The 20,024-nt window shown below is 38.6% G+C and overlaps 1 protein-coding gene across 1 annotated transcript in view; it reads right to left on the reverse strand.

The window, feature by feature from the left end:
* The window catches only part of LOC133623486 (prepronociceptin-like), a 56,004-nt gene extending 39,060 nt beyond the window's left edge, over positions 1-16,944 (reverse strand). The window contains exon 1 of the mRNA XM_061986693.2: positions 16,907-16,944. The gene's annotated coding sequence lies outside the window, so the exon portion shown is untranslated. The remainder of the gene's footprint in view (positions 1-16,906) is intronic.
* Positions 16,945-20,024: the final 3,080 nt, after the last annotated feature.

Consider the following 20,024-nt stretch of genomic DNA (forward strand, 5'->3'; position numbering starts at 1 on the left):
ATATATATATATATAATGTATGTGTATAAATGTTCTGGACAGGGAAAACGGATGCCTTGAAAGAAATTGAAAGAGTGTCTTTGAAGAGAGGAGGATGCCTCCAAAACGTCCTTTTGAACGTTCCTTAGACGCAACACTGCAGCTACTAGTAACAAACAACAGCACATAAACACGTTTTACTTTCGCCTGCGTGTCCTTAACACATTCCATTCCAATGACTGCTGTTGTGTTGACAGAGGTGTCGCTCCTATGCACCGACAGTTGTATTTTCACATCACAATATAGGCAAAAACTCATTATTTCCTGGGTATGTACCCCTCCTCTTGCTCCCGTGGGAGTATACTTTGTGGAGGTGTTAGCCAAAGTCCAAAGATCCCACTGATATTTAAAGAAGAAGATTTGAAGTCAATGTTGAAATAATGACACGATTGTACTGAAATGTCAACAAAACACCTGAGCCTTTTTAGATCGTCATGGCTGGAGTTCTTCTTCATGGTCCGTGTCCGTCAACTCTCCTGGACCCTGTGGTCCTGTCCAAACACAAGCCCAGATAAGAGCAAGTGGGACTGTAATAATTCCATAATCCCGCCTGAGCAGCCCAAGATAAACAGCATGCTTGAAAGTCACCTTCCTCACAAACAATGCTCTTAAAGGGGAACTGCACCTTTTTTTTTTTGGAACGTTGTCTATGAGTCACAATCCTTGTAAGACAAGAACACATGTTTTTTCTTCTTTTTTTTTTTTGCATTCTAAAATGTAAATAAACGCTAACAAGAGTCAGCTAACAACGCATCTAACGGGAGTACACTATTGTAACCATAAAGTCCTCTAAAAAAACATCCAAAAAATGACAACAATACTCCATTTACATGGGGTGACCTAAATATTAACAAGTATTAGCGATATTATTATTATAAGCGCTAACGCAGAGGAACTACTTTTAGCGGCGCTGTGATCACAGAGCGCTAACGAGCTTATTGACATGTTGTGCTGCTGCATCGCCTCGGAGTTGGTGAAAGTTTATTCTGGTTGATAAATCATGCCTCTCACCTGGATAGTAGAAGGTTGTGGACATAAACTTACAAGTTGGTCAACTTTGACATCCAACTTTGACCCGGAGGTGGCCAGAAAGACACGAAAAGACGCTCGTTTTTTAACCCTTTGTGAGGATGATGATGAATTGTTGATGTAAAGGGGAAGATATAAATCAGTCTTTATTCCAGTGAGAGCAGACATCATACTTGCCAACCCTCCCGAATTTTCCGGGAGACTCCCGAAATTCAGCGCCTCTCCCGAAAACCTCCCGGGACAAATATTCTCCCGAAAATCTCCCGATTTTCCGCCGGAGCTGGAAGCCACGCCCCCTCCAGCTCCATGCGGACTTGAGTGAGGACAGCCTTTTTTCATGACGGGAGGACAACAGGGTGACAAGAACTAAATCATCCAGACTAGAGATAAATTGTATTATTATGTTTATTTTACCTAAAAATAAATATATTTATTAATTTTTTTTTTTAAAACCTAAATACATTTTTACTATATTTTGCTAAAAACATCAAAATTAATTGTATTTTTATTTGTATTTTTTCGTGACTCCTTATTACATCCAGCCATAGAATTATACATTAAAATAAACATATTTGAAATAATTGATTTTAAATTATCATAATAATTCATTTAAAATGACCATATTTAATTATTAAAATAATTGCTTGTTTATCAACAACTTTAGCATTTTATTAATTACATTTTGAAACTCTCAGAAGCCAAGTTATGTTATATTCTTTAATATTTATTTATGCAAGTTTGAAGTATCAATTATCTAAACACAGTTTTGTTTGCATATTTTCAGGATGTAGATATATATATATATATATATATGTATATGTGTGTGTGTGTGTGTGTGTAATAAATACTTGACTTGGTGAATTCTAGCTGTCAATATACTCCTCCCCTCTTAACCACGCCCCCAACCATGCCCCGCGCCACCCCCGACCACGCCCCCACCCCCAACCTCCCGAAATCGGAGGTCTCAAGGTTGGCAAGTATGGCAGACATTGTACAGTACGTAGGGATGATGTTCGAAACCGGTTCTCCCGGTTGTTCGATAAGAAAAGAACCGATTCCATGGACTCGAATCCCTTTTTGAGAACCGGTTCCCGTTATCAAGGCCACTATACTAAAGAAAAAGAGTTGGTTCTTTATTCGAATCCCGCCCCACAGGAAATGCTCTGTGGGACATCACAGGAAGTGACGTAGCTCAGTCATTAGACTGAGCTACGTCACTTCCTTTGATGTCCCACAAGCAGCAAAAATAATGGACTGGAAAAAACACCTCAAGGCATGGCTATTTAAAAAAAAAAAATGCGACGAAGAAACGGCAATATGCAATTATTGCCAGGCTTCGCTCTCATGTAAGGGGGTTCCTACATTATATATCAATATATATCAATACAGTCTGCAAGGGATACAGTCCGTAAGCACACATGATTGTATTTTCTTATGACAAAAAAATAAATAAAAAAAGTTTCTGGATCGTCATGTGTCCCAAAGTAGTCTTTGTTGTCTCTCATCAAGTCTGCCATCATTAGTAGTCTTGTTGTTGTTGAAGGGAAAGTGAACGTTATTAATTGTTTGTCCTGCTGGCCCCACTATGGACTGGACTCTTACTATTATGTTGGATCCACTATGGACTGGACTCTCACAATATTATGTCAGACCCACTCGACATCCATTGCATTCGGTCTCCCCTAGAGGGTGGGGGGGGGTTACCCACATATGCGGTCCTCTCCAAGGTTTCTCATAGTCATTTACATCGACGTCCCACTGGGGTGAGTTTTTCCTTGCCCTTATGTGGGCTCCGTACCGAGGATGTCGTTGTGGCTTGTGCAGCCCTTTGAGACACTTGTGATTTAGGGCTATATAAATAAACATTGATTGATTGATGACATTGAATTATTACACCGCCGAATGTTTATAATGATCAAAATATGTAAATATTACATGTTATTATAAATATTACTGCATGACATATCTACTTACAGCATGTATATAAAACATTGATGGAGGTTTTTTAGAGCACTTTGAGGCAGAATAGAGCAACTCACTTTTTCTCCATTGTTAGCTGACTCCTGCTCGACTTTATTTACGACTTATAATGCAAAAAAAAACCTTTTCTTACATAAGGATTGTAAATGATAGGTACAATTCCCCCCAATGCAGTGGCCCTTTAAGACCTTCCTAAGAATATCTTTGATTAGCTGCCCTGTTGGAGTCTGCGTTTGGTCACCCAGAGGCAGAACTAACACATTATTAGGAGCATGAAATGAAGGGCAATAATGACATCACTACATGTCTTCTATCTTCTAACTTCTTTCCTTTTGATGTTTACTGTAGGTGCCGCCAGCCGTCATGACGCATGTGTGCAAACATTTCAGGGCATTCAATCCATGGCAACTGGGCTGTTTGGTTTGTCTTAAAAAATGTTTGGCCTTTCATCTAAGTAGATTTCATCAGTTCATGATCTTAGACTTAGATTGGTCACATCTCGTCTTAGACTAATATTGGTCACGTCTACTCTTAGACTAAGATTGGTCACGTCTAGTCTTAGACTGGTCAGATCTAGTCTTAGACTTAGATTGATCACGTCTAGTCTTAGACTTAGATTGGTCAGAGCTAGTCTTAGACTTAGATTGGTCAGAGCTAGTCTTAGACTTAGATTAGTCACGTCTAGTCTTAGACTTATATTGGTCAGATCTAGTCTTAGACTAAGATTGGTCACATCTAGTTTTAGACTGGTCAGATCTAGTCTTAGACATAGACTGGTCAGATCTAGTCTTAGACTTAGATTGGTCACGTCTAGTCTTAGACTTAGATTGGTCACGTCTAGTCTTAGACTTAGATTGGTCAGAGCTAGTCTTAGACTTAGATTAGTCACGTCTAGTCTTAGACTTTGATTGGTCATGTCTAGTCTTAGACTTAGATTGGTCACATTTAGTGTTAGACTTAGATTGGTCAGATCTAGTCTTAGACTAAGATTGGTCACATCTAGTTTTAGACTGGTCAGTTCTAGTCTTAGACTTAGATTGGTCACATCTACTCTTAGACTAAGATTGGTCACGTCTAGTCTTAGAATTAGATTGGTCACATCTAGTCTTAGACTTAGATTGGTCAGATCTAGTCTTAGACTAAGATTGGTCACATCTAGTCTTAGACTTAGATTGGTCAGATCTAGTCTTAGACTAAGATTGGTCACGTCTAGTCTCATACTGGTCAGATCTAGTCCTAGACTTAGATTGGTCACATCTACTCTTAGACTAAGATTGGTCACGTCTAGTCTTAGAATTAGATTGGTCACATCTAGTCTTAGACTTTGATTGGTCAGATCTAGTCTTAGACTAAGATTGGTCACGTCTAGTCTCATAATGGTCAGATCTAGTCTTAGACTTAGATTGTCATGTCTAGTCTTAGACTTAGATTGTCATGTCTAGTCTTAGACTTAGATTGGTCAGATCTAGTCTTAGACTTAGATTGTCATGTCTAGTTTTAGACTTAGATTGGTCACGTCTAGTCTTAGAATTAGATTGGTCACATTTAGACTTAGACTTAGATTGGTCAGATCTAGTCTTAGACTAAGATTGGTCACGTCTAGTCTCATAATGGTCAGATCTAGTCTTAGACTTAGATTGTCATGTCTAGTCTTAGACTTAGATTGTCATGTCTAGTCTTAGACTTAGATTGGTCAGATCTAGTCTTAGACTTAGATTGGTTACGTCTAGTCTTAGACTTCGATTAGTCACATCTGGTCTAGCGGCTGGTGCCAAAACCCCAAATATTTATACTCCAAAACCAGGAGAGTGTGCCAGAGCAAGGATGGTTTTGCCCTATTGTTGTAAGAAAAACAACTGTTGTGATGCAAGCAAACAATCCTAATTATCAAGGCCAACGACAGTTGTTTAGTGTCATTTTCCCTCCATAGCATTGAGGTACCAGTCCAAAATAGTCGGAATCCTCCACGTTAACATTCCATCCATCCATCCATCCATCCATTTACTACCGCTTGTCCCTCTAGGGGTCGCGAGGGGTGCTTGTCCTTATCCCGGCTGCACTCGGGTGGAAGGCGGGTTACATGCTGGACAAGTCGCCACCTCATAGCAGGGCCAACACAGATAGACAGACAACATTCACACACTAGGGACCATTTAGTGTTGCCAATCAAGCTATCAGGTGCTATCTCCTCACTGTCTCTACTGCAAAAAACTTAATCTTCTTCTTCTTCTTCTTCTTCTTCTTCTTCTTCTCCTTCTTGTTCTTCTTCTTCTCCTCCTTCTCCTCTTGCTTCTTCTTTTCTTCCTCCTTCACCTTCTCTTTGTTCTTTTTCTCCTCCTTCTCCTTCTTTTCTCCTCCTTCTCGTCCTCCTTATTCTTGTTCTTCTTGTTCTCCTCATCTTTCTTCTCCTCTATCTTCTTCTCCGTGCTTCTTCTCCTCTATCTTCTTCTTCTCCTGCTCTTTCTCCTTTTTCTTCCTCTCCTCTTTCTTCTTCTCTTATTTCTCCTTCTTCTCCTTCTTCTTCTCCTCTTTCTTCTTCTTCTCTTATTTCTCCTTCTCATTCTTCTTCTTCTCCTCTTTCTTCTCCTCCTTCCTCTCCTTCTTCTCCTCTTTCTTCTTGTCTTATTTCTCCTTCTCCTCCTTCTCATTCTTCTTCTTCTTCTCTTTCTTCTTATCCTCCTTTTCCTTCTCTTCTCCTCTTTGTCCTCCTCCTTTTTCTTCTTCTTCTTCTTCTTCTTCTTCTTCTCCTCCTGCTTTTTCTCCTTCTTCTTCTCCTCTTTCTTCTTCTCTTATTCCTCCTTCTCATCCTCCTTCGCCTTGTTCTTCTTGTTTCCTTCTCCTTCTTCTCCTCTATCTTCTTCTCCTTGCTTCTTCCCCTCTGCTTCTTCTCCTCTATCTTCTTCTTCTCCTGCTTTTTCTCCTTCTTCTTCCTCTCCTCCTTCTTCTTCTCCTTCTTCTTCTCCTCTTTCTTCTTCTCTTATTTCTCATTCTTCTCATTCTTTTTCTTCTCCTCTTTTTTCTTCTCCTTTTTCTTCTTCTCTTATTTCTCCTTCTCCTCCTTCTCGTTCTTCTTCTTCTCCTTCTCTTCCCCTCTTTATCCTTCTCCTTCTTCTTCTTCTTGTTCTTCTTCTTCTCTTGCTTTTTCTCCTTCTTCTTCTCCTCTTTCTTTTTCTCTTATTTCTCCTTCTTCTCCTCATTCTTCGTCTTCTCCTCTTTCTTCTTCTCCTCCTTCTCCTTCTCTTGTCCTCCTTCTCCACCCCCTTCTTCTTCTTGTTCTTCTTGTTCTTCTCCTCTTGCTTCTTCTCCTCTATCTTCTTCTCCTTGCTTCTTCCTCTTTGCTTCTTCTCCTCTATCTTTTTCTTCTGCTGCTTTTTCTTCTTCTTCCTCTTCCTCTCCTCCTTCTACTTCTCTTCTTTCTCCTCCTTCTCCTTCTCCTCCTTCTCATTCTCGTGTGTGCCAACAGGAGCGAGACGAATTGAGCGTAAATGCTGGTCCCCTCCCAGCAGCCATTAAAGTGCAGAAGGATATTCAGGCGTAGGTGGCAGCCATCAGAGCGTGTCGGCGTGTCGTTATCAGCATTGTTCGCTAAACGACGAGCAGCTTGATCTCCTTCCCCGCAGCAGATTTGTCCTTCATATCAAAGACTAATCATCTCCTGCAGTCCTCAGGTGTTCAAATATGCGCTCAGTGGGAGGATGATGAGCACTGACTTTTTATTTGGCTTCGTGTTGACACATGAACATTAACAAAGCTACTAAACTAGTGAGCAGAGGATTGCGTCTCTTAGCGAGCAGAATAGTTTAGCGTGTTTGTCTTCAGGAATATGCAGGACATGCCTGCAATACTAGGAGGAGAAGATGCAAATATCATTATTTAGCACGCGCAGTGTGATTGATCAAGACTGAAACTGCTCTGCGGCCGCTGCTTCCGCCTCTTTATGGAGTCCGTCACAAAAAGGGACAGTTGTGCAGAAAGAGCTGTGAGGAAGGAGGCCATGGCCAATGTCAGAAATACAATATTACCAGACACTTCACTTCATCTGGCAAAAACAACAAAACTTTCACAAAGTGCTGCACAGTCATTGAAATAGACATTTGAAAGCAGGACCAAACTAAGGACAGCGTAACAAACTTTTAACCTAAAAATAAATTAATAATAAAATGCATGTAATAATAATGAATAATAATATAATCAAAATTAAGTCATCATGTCCCAGCATTCACACATATTAGGTTCTACACCAAAAAAACATACATTTGTTATTGTTATTATTTACTATTATTATTATTATTATCATTATTATTATTATTATTATTGTGTGAATGCTTGGACATTCACACATATAAGATTCTACACCCCAAAAAAAATCTATTTATTAATATTATTTATTATTATTATTATTAATATTATTATTATCATTATTGTGTGAATGCTTGGACATTCACACATATACGATTCTACACCCAAAAAAATCATCTATTTATGAATATTATTATTATTAATATTATTATTATTATTATCATTATTGTGTGAATGCTTGGACATTCACACAAATAAGATTCTACACCAAAAATAATCTATTATTATTATTTTTATTTTTTTTATTATTTTGTGAATGTCCAAGCCCTAAATTCCAGGAATTATTAAAATACCAATTCTCAGTTCAAACTGTTAACACGTCAACATTTTTCAACCCATTCTAAAAATTCCAACGCCAACCCATTCATATATAGTGTTTTTTTCTTTGTTTGATTCACAGTTTTCCTGAACTTCCCGAATTTCCAGGAAATTCCCATTCAAATGAATGGGCATAGTTCCTTAAATGCCCCAAATTCTCAACATTTTGCGCCATTTTAAAACCCGATTCCGACCTTTCAAACATCCACCAACACTACTCTTCCCATATATCTAACGCAAAAAACATGTTTTCCCTATGCCAAAAATTTCCAGTAATTTTCTCCCCATTGATAACGAATGGGCGACATAAATCTACGGCATATCCCACATTTCTCATCCGATCCGACATCCACACTCTCCACTCACCCTGTACATTTGAGCACTTGACTTCCACTCACGCGTATCGGTGGCTTGCACACATCCGGCATTCACACGCCATTCCTACACTAATTGCAAATTGTAGTATTAGACATATTGTGTATTCAGCAATATCATTTTATAATGTTATAGCTGCTGCATAACAACTGAAGCATTTTGGTGTGTGCTGGTTTTCACTTTTTTCACATCCAGTATACTCTGTATATGAACAAAATCAATAGGGTCTGAATTATTATGGATATGAAGGTTCAGATGATCATATTGTAAAAAGGGTTGATGACAGATAAAAATACTGAAAAATCGTTTATAAAAGCATCATATTTATAGACAGTGACATGTAAAATTGGAGGGCTGCTAAAAACAGTGGTGTGATATTGAAAGGTTCGGTACTGGTCAAATAAAACTTGGTAAGGGTGGCAGTATCAGCACCTTTCCCAGAACTTCTTCAAGAAAACTCGTACTCCAGTTCAATTTTGGGCCATTTTTCTTCCCTACTTGGAGTCATCCTATTCATTTCTATTATGAAAGGTGGTGGTTATCATTACGTGATGTGACTGACATGGTTACGTGTTTGACCAATCACAGCGCTGATGACGTCATAAAACTCCAGCGGTGTCCCAATACTTCTGTCCACCTTGACGCAGGTGGACTTCGAGTATTTGTATTCTTTTATGAGCGCCAGAACTTATTTTTGTTCCCCTTTAGAGCTTCCGCGGTACAAATAGGATTAGGATACAATGTTACATAAGAATGTGTTTGTTGTTCATTGTCATTTGTTTACTTTTTGAAAAATGGATCTGCAATATTTTGTCATTTTTAATGTATAGTTATGAATGAACTCATTAGCAAAGTGCACATCATAAAATTATAATTTCTTTTAGGTTTTGGGAAAACAAAGAACATTCTAGGGATGCACATTTGGCAGCGGTTCACATTTAATTTGATCACATCCCCAGAGTTTATATTATATTATATTAGCGCTGCAACTAACAACTAATTTGATAATCGATTAATCTGTCGATTATTACTTAGATTAATAATTGGATAAAAGAGACAAACTACATTTCTATCCTTTCCAGTATTTTATTGAAAAAAAAACAGCATACTGGCACCATACTTATTTTGATTATTGTTTCTCAGCTGTTTGTAAATTTTGCAGTTTATAAATAAAGGTTTATAAAAAATAGCCTCTGTGCATAGCATAGATCCAACGAATCGATGACTAAATTAATCGCCAACTATTTTTATAATCGATTTAATCGATTAGTTGTTGCAGCCCTATATTATATTATATTATGTTGTGTTTTATTTTATTTTATATTGTATTATATTGTAGTATATTATATTGTATTATATTATATTGTATTATATTGTAATATTATATTATATTATATTGTATTATATGATGATGAGAGTGCGGAAATATGACCATATCTCACCAACTCTCAAATCCCTTCACTGGCTTCGTGTTCCACTCAGGATTGAATTCAAAGTCTCCCTACTAACCCACAAGTGCCTCCATGGAAATGCCCCCCCTCTACCTCACAGAACTACTCACCCCCAAATCCTCCACACGACACCTCCGCTCCGGACAGGCTAACCTCCGAGGACAAAGCTACGCCGCTCCCAGTCTGTGGAACGCTCTCCCTGACCACCTGAGGGCACCACAGACTGTGAATGCTTTTCAAAAAGGCTTAAAAACCCTTCTTTTTTTTTTTTAAAAAAGCCTCTTTTTTTTAGCTATATGCATACTAGTTTTAGCTATTTGGCTGTTCTAGTATTTTTATTTATTTTTTATTATCTTTTTATTTTTATTTTTTTTAATACACTGTAGCACTTTGAGGTTGTTTACTCAATGTAAAGCGCTTTTTACAAATAAAATCTATTATTATTATTATTATTATTATATTATATTAAATTATATTGTAATATCTTATATTGTATTATATTATATCATATTATATTATATTGTATTATATTATATTATGTTACTTTATACTATATTATATTGTATTATATTATATTACTTTATATTGTATTATATGATATTATATTACATTACATTATATTGTAGTATATAATAATATATTGTATTGTATTATATTGTATTATATTACATATTATATTGCATTCTATTGTATTATACTATATTGTAGTACATTATTAAATATTGTAATATATTATATTACATTACATTCTAATATATTATATTATATTACCTCCTTTCTGAGGTGCCACGTGGTAGAGGAGTTTGCGTGTCTCAATGATCCTAGGAGCTATGTTGTTCGGGGGCTTCTATGCCCCCTGGTAGGGTCTCCCAAGACAAACAGGTTCTCGGTGAGGGATCAGACAAAGAGCTCGATGAAAAAGACAAACCAAGGACTCAGATTTCCCTCGCCCGGACACGGTTCACCTGGGCCCCCCTCTGGAGCCAGGCCCGGAGGTGGGGCACGATGGCGAGCGCCTGGTTGCCGGGCCTGCCCCCATGGGGCCCGAAGAGGCATCGTGGGTCTCCCCCCCCCCCCTCCAATGGGCTCACCACTCATGCGAGGGGCCATATGGGTCGGGTGCAGTGTGAGCTGGGTGGCAGCCGAAGGCAGGGCACTTGGCGGTCCAATCCTCGGCTACATAATCTAGCTCTTGGGACGTGGAAAGTCACCTCGCTGGGGGGGAGCGAGGTGGAGAAGTTCAGGCTAGATATAGTCGGACTCACTTCGACGCACAGCAAGGGCTCTGGAACCAGTTCTCTCGAAAGGGGCTGGACTCTCTTCCACTCTGGCGTTGCATGCAGTGAGAGGCGACGGGCTGGGGGGGAATTCTTGTTGCCCCCCCGGCTCAAAGCCTGTAGACGAAAGGGTCGCTTCCCTCCACCTTCTGGTGGTGGGACGGGTCCTGCTGACTGTTGTTTGTGATTATGCACCAAACAGCAGCTCAGAGTATTCACCTTTTTTGGATTCCCTTGAGGGAGTATTGGAGAGTGCTCCCTCGAGTGATTCCCTTGTTCTGCTGGGGGACTTCAACGCTCGCATTGGCATACTTGCCAACCCTCCCGAATTTTCCGGGAGACTCCCGAAATTCAGCGCCTCTCCCCAAAACCTCCCGGGACAAATATTCTCCCGAAAATCTCCCGATTTTCAGCCGGAGCTGGAAGCCACGCCCCCTCCAGCTCCATGCGGACCTGAGTGAGGACAGCCTTTTCTCATGACGGGAGGACAACAGGGTGACAAGAACTAAATCATCCAGACTAGAGATAAATTGTATTATTATGTTTATTTGACCTAAAAATAAGTATATTTATTAATTAAAAAAAAAAAAACTAAATACATTTTTACTATATTTTGCTAAAAACATCAAAATTAATTGTATTTTTATTTGTATTTTTTCCTGACTCCTTATTACATCCAGCCATAGAATTATACATTAAAATAAACATATTTGAAATAATTGATTTTAAATTATCATAATAATTCATTTAAAATGACCATAATTAATTATTAAAATAATTGCTTGTTTATCAACAACTTTAGCATTTTATTCATTACATTTTGAAACTCTCAGAAGCCAAATTATGTTATATTCCTTAATATTTATTTATGCAAGTTTGAAGTATCAATTATCTAAACACAGTTTTGTTTGCATATTTTCAGGATGTAGATATCTATATATATATATATAAATATATATATATATATATATATATATATATATATATATATATATATATATATATATATATATATATATATACATACATATATACATATATATATATATATATATATATATATATATATATGAAATACTTGACTTGGTGAATTCTAGCTGTCAATATACTACTCCCCTCTTAACCACGCCCCCAACAACGCCCCGCCCCACCCCCGACCACGCACCCACCCCCCATCTCCCGAAATCGGACGTCTCAAGGTTGGCAAGTATGCGCATTGGAGACGACAGTGAAACCTGGAGAGGCGGGATTGGGAAGAACGGCTGCCCGGATCTGAACCCAAGTGGTGTTTTGTTATTGGACTTTTGTTTTGACTCGTCACAGATTGTCCATAACGAACACCATGTTCAAACACAAGGGTGACCATATGTAGGGATGATGTTCGAAACCGGTTCTCCCGGTTGTTCGATAAGAAAAGAACCGATTCCATGGACTCAAATCCCTTTTTGAGAACCGTTTCCCGTTATCGAGGCCACTATAGTAAAGAAAAAGAGTTAGTTCTTTATTTGAATCCCTGGGAACGAATCCCGTCCCACAGGAAATGCCCTGTGGCACATCACAGGAAATGACGTAGCTCAGTCATTAGGCGGCAGATACAGAAAGCAGCAAAAAATAATGGACCGGAAAAAACGCCTCAAGGCATGGCTTAATTTTACAAAAAAAATACGACGAGGAAACGGCAATACGCAATTATTGCCAGGCTTCGCTCTCATGTGAGGGGAGCAGTACAACAAACATGTTGAAACATGTTCAGGCCGCACATATCCTGAACGTTCGAGAACCGTGTCGTGTCTTCGACACGTGGAGAAGCAGCGACAGAGATGACGAAGCACGCCCTTCTTCCTCTGCTTCAACCTGCAGCCCCAGTTCCAGTGATAGTGCCGGTGAGTAACTAACGTTAACTGTTGCCGGTTAATTTCCATATCTGCTCACTTGTAGCCTTTAGGCTAAAACATACTTGCCAACCTTGAGACCTCCGATTTCGGGAGGTGGGGGGGTGGGGGCGTGGTCGGGGGTGGGGCAGGGCGTGGTTGGGGGAGGAGTATATTGACAACTAGAATTCACCAAGTCAAGTATTTCATATATATATATATATATATATATATATATATCCTGAAAATATGCAAACAAAACTGTGTTTAGATAATTGATACTTCAAACTTGCATAAATAAATATTAAGGAATATAACATAACTTGGCTTCTGAGAGCTTCAAAATGTAATGAATAAAATGCTAAAGTTGTTGATAAACAAGCAATTATTTTAATAATTAAATATGGTCATTTTAAATGAATTATTATGATAATTTAAAATTAATTATTTCAAATATGTTTATTTTTATGTATAATTCTATGGCTGGAGGTAATAAGGAGTCAGAAAAAATACAAATAAAAATACAATTAATTTTGATGTTTTTAGCAAAATATAGTAAAAAAAAATTATTATAATTTTTTTTTTTAATTAATAAATATATTTATTTTTAGGTATGATAAACATAATAATACAATTTATCTCTAGTCTGGATTATTTAGTTCTTGTCACCCTGTTGTTATAAAGAAAAGGCTGTCCTCACTCAGGTCCGCATGGAGCTGGAGGGGGCGTGGCTTCCAGCTCCGGCTGAAAATCGGGAGATTTTCGGGAGGATATTTGTCCCGGGAGGTTTTCGGGAGAGGCGCTGAATTTCGGGAGTCTCCCGGAAAATTCGGGAGGGTTGGCAAGTATGGGCTAAAATAAGGTAACCTCTTATGTCAACCAGGACTGCAGAATTGTTGATTGATGACTGTGGCGTTCTTAGTGTCATAGTGTGTGTAGTTAGTATGTTCCAATAGCAGCAGAAGTGCACTTTTTGGAGAGCTGTATTATTTTCAGTTTTTTGCCCAAGGGACTGATTTTATTTAACACTATATTATTATTTATACACCTATAGTGATCACAGAGAGAGGTTGTTTTTGTATTACTGTATATATTTGTTTTTCTGAAAAATCCCACTTAATATACTTTGGGTAACAACAGTCAATATCTATTTATTTTATTTTATTTTTAGGGGGGTAAACACAGTCAATATTTATTTTTTTATTTTATTTTATTTTTTTCTTATAAAATAAAAGTGAGCTTTTTTTAAACCAAATATTGTGTGTTTTACCATAAACAACAACCTATCTGAATTCGATAAGAGAATCGATAAGGAATCGGTTCGATAAGAGGATTCGATAATGGGCTCGAACTCGATAATTTCTTATCAAACATCATCCCTATCCATAAGTGCACTAAGCACCAGGACACCCTCGGCCGCAGTTCCATGATCGACTTTGTAGGTTGCGGTCTCATGTGTCCAAACTCGGGTGAGGAGAGGGCGGAGCTTTCTACCGATCCCCACCTCGTGGTGAGTTGGCTCCGATGGTGGGGGACCTGGCAGGCCCAAACGCATAGTGAGGGACTGCTGGGAACGTCTAGCGGGGTCTCCTGTCAGAGAGAGTTTCAATTCCTACCTCCGTGAGAACTTTGAACATGTCACGAGGTAGGCGCTGGATATTGAGTCCGAGTGGACCTTGTTCCGTACCTGTATCGATCCGTTGTAGTAAAGAAGGAGATGAGCCAGAAGGCAAAGCTCTCAATTTACCGGTCGCTCTACGTTCCCATCCTCACCTATGGTCATGAGCTTTGGGTTATGACCGAAAAGGACAAGATCACGGGTACAAGCGGCCGAAGTGAGTTTCCTTCGTCGGGTGGCGGGGCTCTGGTCAGGATGCCACCCGGGCGCCTCCCTGGGGAGGTGTTTAGGGCACGTCCGACCGGTAGGAGGCTACGGGGAAGACCTAGGACACGTTGGGAAGACTATGTCTCCCGGCTGGCCTGGGAACGCCTCGGGAACCCCCGGGAGGAGCTGGACGAAGTGGCTGGGGAGAGGGAAGTCTGGGCTTCTCTGCTTAGGCTGCTGCCCCCGCGACCCGACCCCGGATAAGCGGAAGAAAATGGATGGGTGGATATATTATATTACACACATTCACAATAAAATTATATATAACAATATAATGTAATATATTATATCATATTACATTATATTATTATGTTATATTACATTATTTTGTACTACATTATGTTTTATTATATTGTAGCAAAATGACATTATATCTGTCATTTTGTGGTGCTAAAAATGTACAGTTTGCTGTATTTAGTGATTTGATCTTAAATTGTACTTATACTTGCACTTCATACACAAAATAGACAGTAGACTAATGTGTATAAAAATTTAATATCACATGTACAGTTTACTAATATGTGTAAAAAAATGTAAACACGTGTACAGTTTATTAATGTGTATAAAAATCTAATAACACATGTACAGTAGACTAATGTGTTTAAAAATGTAATAACACACATACAGTACTCTAATAAAATAATAATAGTCATAAAAATGTAGTTAATCATTTTAAGCACACATTTTGTGTCTTGTGTATGCAATTAACGTCTTTACTGATAACGGACAAAGATTATGTGCATTAATTATGATCATCATTCAGATGGTTATTGCTAATTAGCATAATATCATCGCTTGACTGAGTCACTTCTTTGCAAAGAAATATCCTCAAGCACTTTGAATCTTATGATATGTCTTCAGAATAGCATTTTTTGTTGCCATCCTCGGAATTTCCTCACTAAAATAATGAACTTCAAAAGGTATATGTGAATAAAAAAATAGGAAAGGGAAAAAATTGAATTTATTTATTAAAGAATACAATTTGAAAATTATAATGAATAAAACTTTTTTTTTAAAAAGGAATTTATTTATTAAAGAATACAATTTGAAAAGTATAATAAATAAAAAATAAATAAATAAATTAAATATTAAAGGAAAAAATAGAAAAGAAAAAGAGTAATTCCTTTATTTAAAAATACAATTAAAAATTAATAAATAAAAATTTATAAATAAAATGTAAACAATAGAAAATAAATAAGAAAATAATTTCATCATTAAAGAAATCAAAATATATATAAATACAAATATATAAATAAAAATAAAACAAATTCATTAAAAAAAAACTGAGAATAAATAGGTGGAATTTCTTCACTGCGTGACAAATATTGCATATTTTATAGGTGTTATGTTAAATGACTTACAGACGCAAGGTATTAAAGTTGGAATTTTTTTGTGTCCACTTATAGTTTGTTTGTTTGTTTGTTTATTTTAACTGCTGTACTTCCTGTCTTGTTGGATTTATGCAGCAAAGCAACAAAGTGTTTTTTCTTTATGTAATCAAAATAGTGTTTTATGTTGTCGTCATTTCAGACGTTCTGAAGAAAGGTTATGGCCATTCTTCATAAATTGGTCTGAGGTCAATTAATGGTCATGAAGTAAAAATGTACGTGTGTGTGTATATATATATACATATATATATATATATATATATATATATATATATATATATATATATATATATATATATATATATACACATATATATATATATATACGTATATATATGTATACATACATATATATACAAATATATATATATATACATATATATATATATTTATATATATATATATATATATATATACACATACATATATATATATATAAATATAAATATATATATATATATATATATATACACATACATATATATATATATATAAATATATATATATATGTATATATATATATATATATATATATATATATAAATATATATATATATATATATATATATATATATATATATATATATATATATATATATATATATATATATATATATATATAAATGTATATGATAAATAAGTGGTAATGAAGTAAAGGTGTACCTTAGGAGCAACAAGACCACTGGTGGGAAAAACAAACCTCCTAAAAAAGCGCTGTGCCTCCAGTTGTGAACGCTTGATTACAAATTGATCTCCTGAGGACAAATCTTAACGGAGCAGAAAGAACAACAAGACTGGAGAGCGAGAACATTCCAGTTCATCTTAAGACGACAGAACTCTTTCCACTACTTCCAGACATCAAAGTTGTTTTCTTATCCCCAAAGTCTACTTCCCCCCTTTTCGCCGCCACAAAAGGGAGATGAGAACTTCCTACCTGAGTGTGTGAGGTGGAGGTCTGGTGTGTGCGATGTGAGCTTGTATCCTCTGTGAGTCCCAAAGCTCATGCCAGGCTTCTTATATGGCCGCCTCCCTCCTCCCTGCAACACCATGACGCGGAGAGAGGGGGGATTCCCGCCACACAAAAGCCAGCGTGGCCCGCGCTGACGTACTCCAACACGTCACGCCTTTCGTCCTCATTGAGCAACTAATGGAACTCTAAAAATACGCATCATCTCCCGCCGTCTGAGGTGTCCATAAAAGCCAGCGCTTGTAGACCGGCTCTGGTGCCAAGGTCCGGGAAACCACGCCGCCACCACATCCATCCCTCCATTTTCTACCGATTGGGGTCGCGGGGGGGGGGGGGGCTGCACTCGCGTACACCCTGGTACCCAAGGCAGAGTACACCCTGGACCCAAGGCAGAGTACACCCTGGACAAGTGGCATGAACAAGAATTAAACTTCATGGATAAAACATGTTGGAGCTGGTGGCCTAAAGCTCACTTCTCCATTAAATAGTGGGACGTGGCCCCTGGGGGTGGGGGGAGAGGCCTGGCACCGCGGCAAGGACAGTCAAGGGACTTCAAGTCAGTTTTGTCCCGACCCGATGTGTACTGTTTTCTCACAAAAAGTTGCCAAGTTTTCAGCTCGATGGCGTGTAGGTGCTGATGCCAGAACTCCTAGAGTGGTTAGCATACTTGCCAACCTTGAGACCTTCGAATTCGGGAGATTGGGGTGGGGTTTGGTGGTAGCGGGGGTGTATATTGTAGCCCGGAAGAGTTAGGGATGCAAGGGATTCTGGGCATTTGTTCCGTTGTGTTTATGTTGTGTTACGGTGCAGATGTTCTCCCGAAATGTGTTTGTCATTCTTGTTTGGTGTGGGTTCACAGTGTGGCGCATATTTGTAACAGTGTTAAAGTTGTTTATACGGCCACCCTCCGTGTGACCTGATTGGCTGTTGATCAAGCATGTCTTGTAGTCACTTACGCTGTTTGTATGGGGGAAAAGCGGACGCGTCGACAGGTTGTAGAGGACGCTAAAGGCAGTGCCATCACGGCACTCCCTTAATATTGTTGACTGGGTGAAAAGCGAGAGAAATTCGGGAGAATGGTTGCCCCGGGAGATTTTCGGGAGGGGCACTGAAATTCGGGAGTCTCCCGGAAAAATCGGGAGGGTTGGCAAGTATGGTGGTTAGTACGGATGAATAAATACATATTCAGGGTCTCAGTCCTTTTCCAATTTAGGGGCGGTGATAAATGTGTGTGACGTCCCTGAAGGGGGTGGAGTGGGGGGGTGGGGGGGTGTGACTAAGGACGTAAGTTAGGTCATTAGTCACCTGTCCAGGTGTGACGACAGCAGGTTGTTGGGAGTCATGCCAAACACTTATCAAATACCATGAATCGTACAAAGCCTTCAGGCTCAATAACAGATCTCTCCATTTTCCTTGTTTGGAGTAAGTCGGTGTGTTTGTGGAGCCTTCCTGCTGACATGGTTTGCAATCGCATCCTTTCTAAACTGGAATCAAACTCCTCATGAAAAATCGGAAAAGTGCACATTTATTACAAAAGTTTAAATTGTGCTGATTGTATTGTACCATATGTCCCGGCAAGAAATCTGCGTTCAAAGAACTCCGGCTTGTTAGTGATTCCCAGAGCCCCAAAAAAGTCTGCGGGCTATAGAACGTTTTCTATTCGGGCTTTAGGACTCTGGAATGCCCTAAGGGTAACAGTTAGAGATGCTACCTCAGTAGAAGCAATTAAGTCCCATATTAAAACTCATTTGTATACTCTAGCCCAGTGGTTCTTAAGCTGGGTTCGATCGAACCCTAGAGGTTCGATGAGTTGGGCTCAGGGGTTTCAGCGGAGGTCAAAACACACCCGACTCATCGTGTAAATACAAACTTCTCCCTATCGGCGTATTACGGATACGGCAACAGCTGACTGATTTGCAGGTGTGTAATTTGTTGTGAGTTTATGCACTGTGTTGGTTTTGTTCTTTGAACAAGGTGATGTTCATGCACGCTTCATTTTATGCACCAGTAATAAAACACGGTAACACTTTAGTATGGGGAACATATTCACCATTAATTAGTTGCTTATTAACATGCAAATTAGTAACATATTGGCTCTTAACTAGTCATTATTAAGTACTTATTAATGCCTTATTCGGCATGGCCTTATTATAACCGTAACCCTCTAACCCTAACCCTAACCAAATAACTCTAAATTAAGTCTTTGTTACTTAGAATATGTTCCCCATACTAAAGTGTTACCAAAAACATATAACTTTGTCATGAATTTGAAAAAAAACATTTTATTTTTCACTAAAGAAGGGTTCGGTGAATGCGCATATGAAACTGGTGGGGTTCGGTACCTCCAACAAGGTTAAGAACCACTGCTCTAGCCTTTAAATAGACCCACCCTTTTAGACAAGTTGATCTGCCGTCCTCTCCTTCGTGGAGAGGGGGGGCACAGATTAGTTGACCACAGATGATGCGCTAGCTGTTCAAAGTCGGGACCCGGGATGGACCACTTATCTGTGCATCAGTTGGGGACGTCTCTGCATTGCTGACTTGTCTCCACCCAAGATGATCTCCGGCTGGCCCCACTATGGACTGGACTCTCACACTATTAACTAGATCCACTATGGACTGGACACTCACTATTATGTTAGATCCACTATGGACTGGACTCTCACTATTATGTTAGATCCACTATGGACTGGACTCTCACTATTATGTTAGATCCACTATGGACTGGACTCTCACACTATTATGTTAGATCCACTATGGACTGGACTCTCACACTATTATGTTAGATCCACTATGGACTGGACTCTCACTATTATGTTAGATCCACTATGGACTGCACTGTCACTATTATGTTGGATCCACTATGGACTGGACTCTCACTATTGTGTTAGATCCACTATGGACTGGACTCTCACTATTATGTTAGATCCACTATGGACTGGACTCTCACACTATTATGTTAGATCCACTATGGACTGGACTCTCATTATTATGTTAGATCCACTATGGACTCCACTCTCACTATTATGTTAGATCCACTATGGACTGGACTCTCACTATTGTGTTAGATCCACTATGGACTGGA

Source organism: Nerophis lumbriciformis, linkage group LG26 (assembly GCF_033978685.3).
Source record: "Nerophis lumbriciformis linkage group LG26, RoL_Nlum_v2.1, whole genome shotgun sequence".
Classification (NCBI taxonomy): Eukaryota; Metazoa; Chordata; class Actinopteri; order Syngnathiformes; family Syngnathidae; genus Nerophis; species Nerophis lumbriciformis.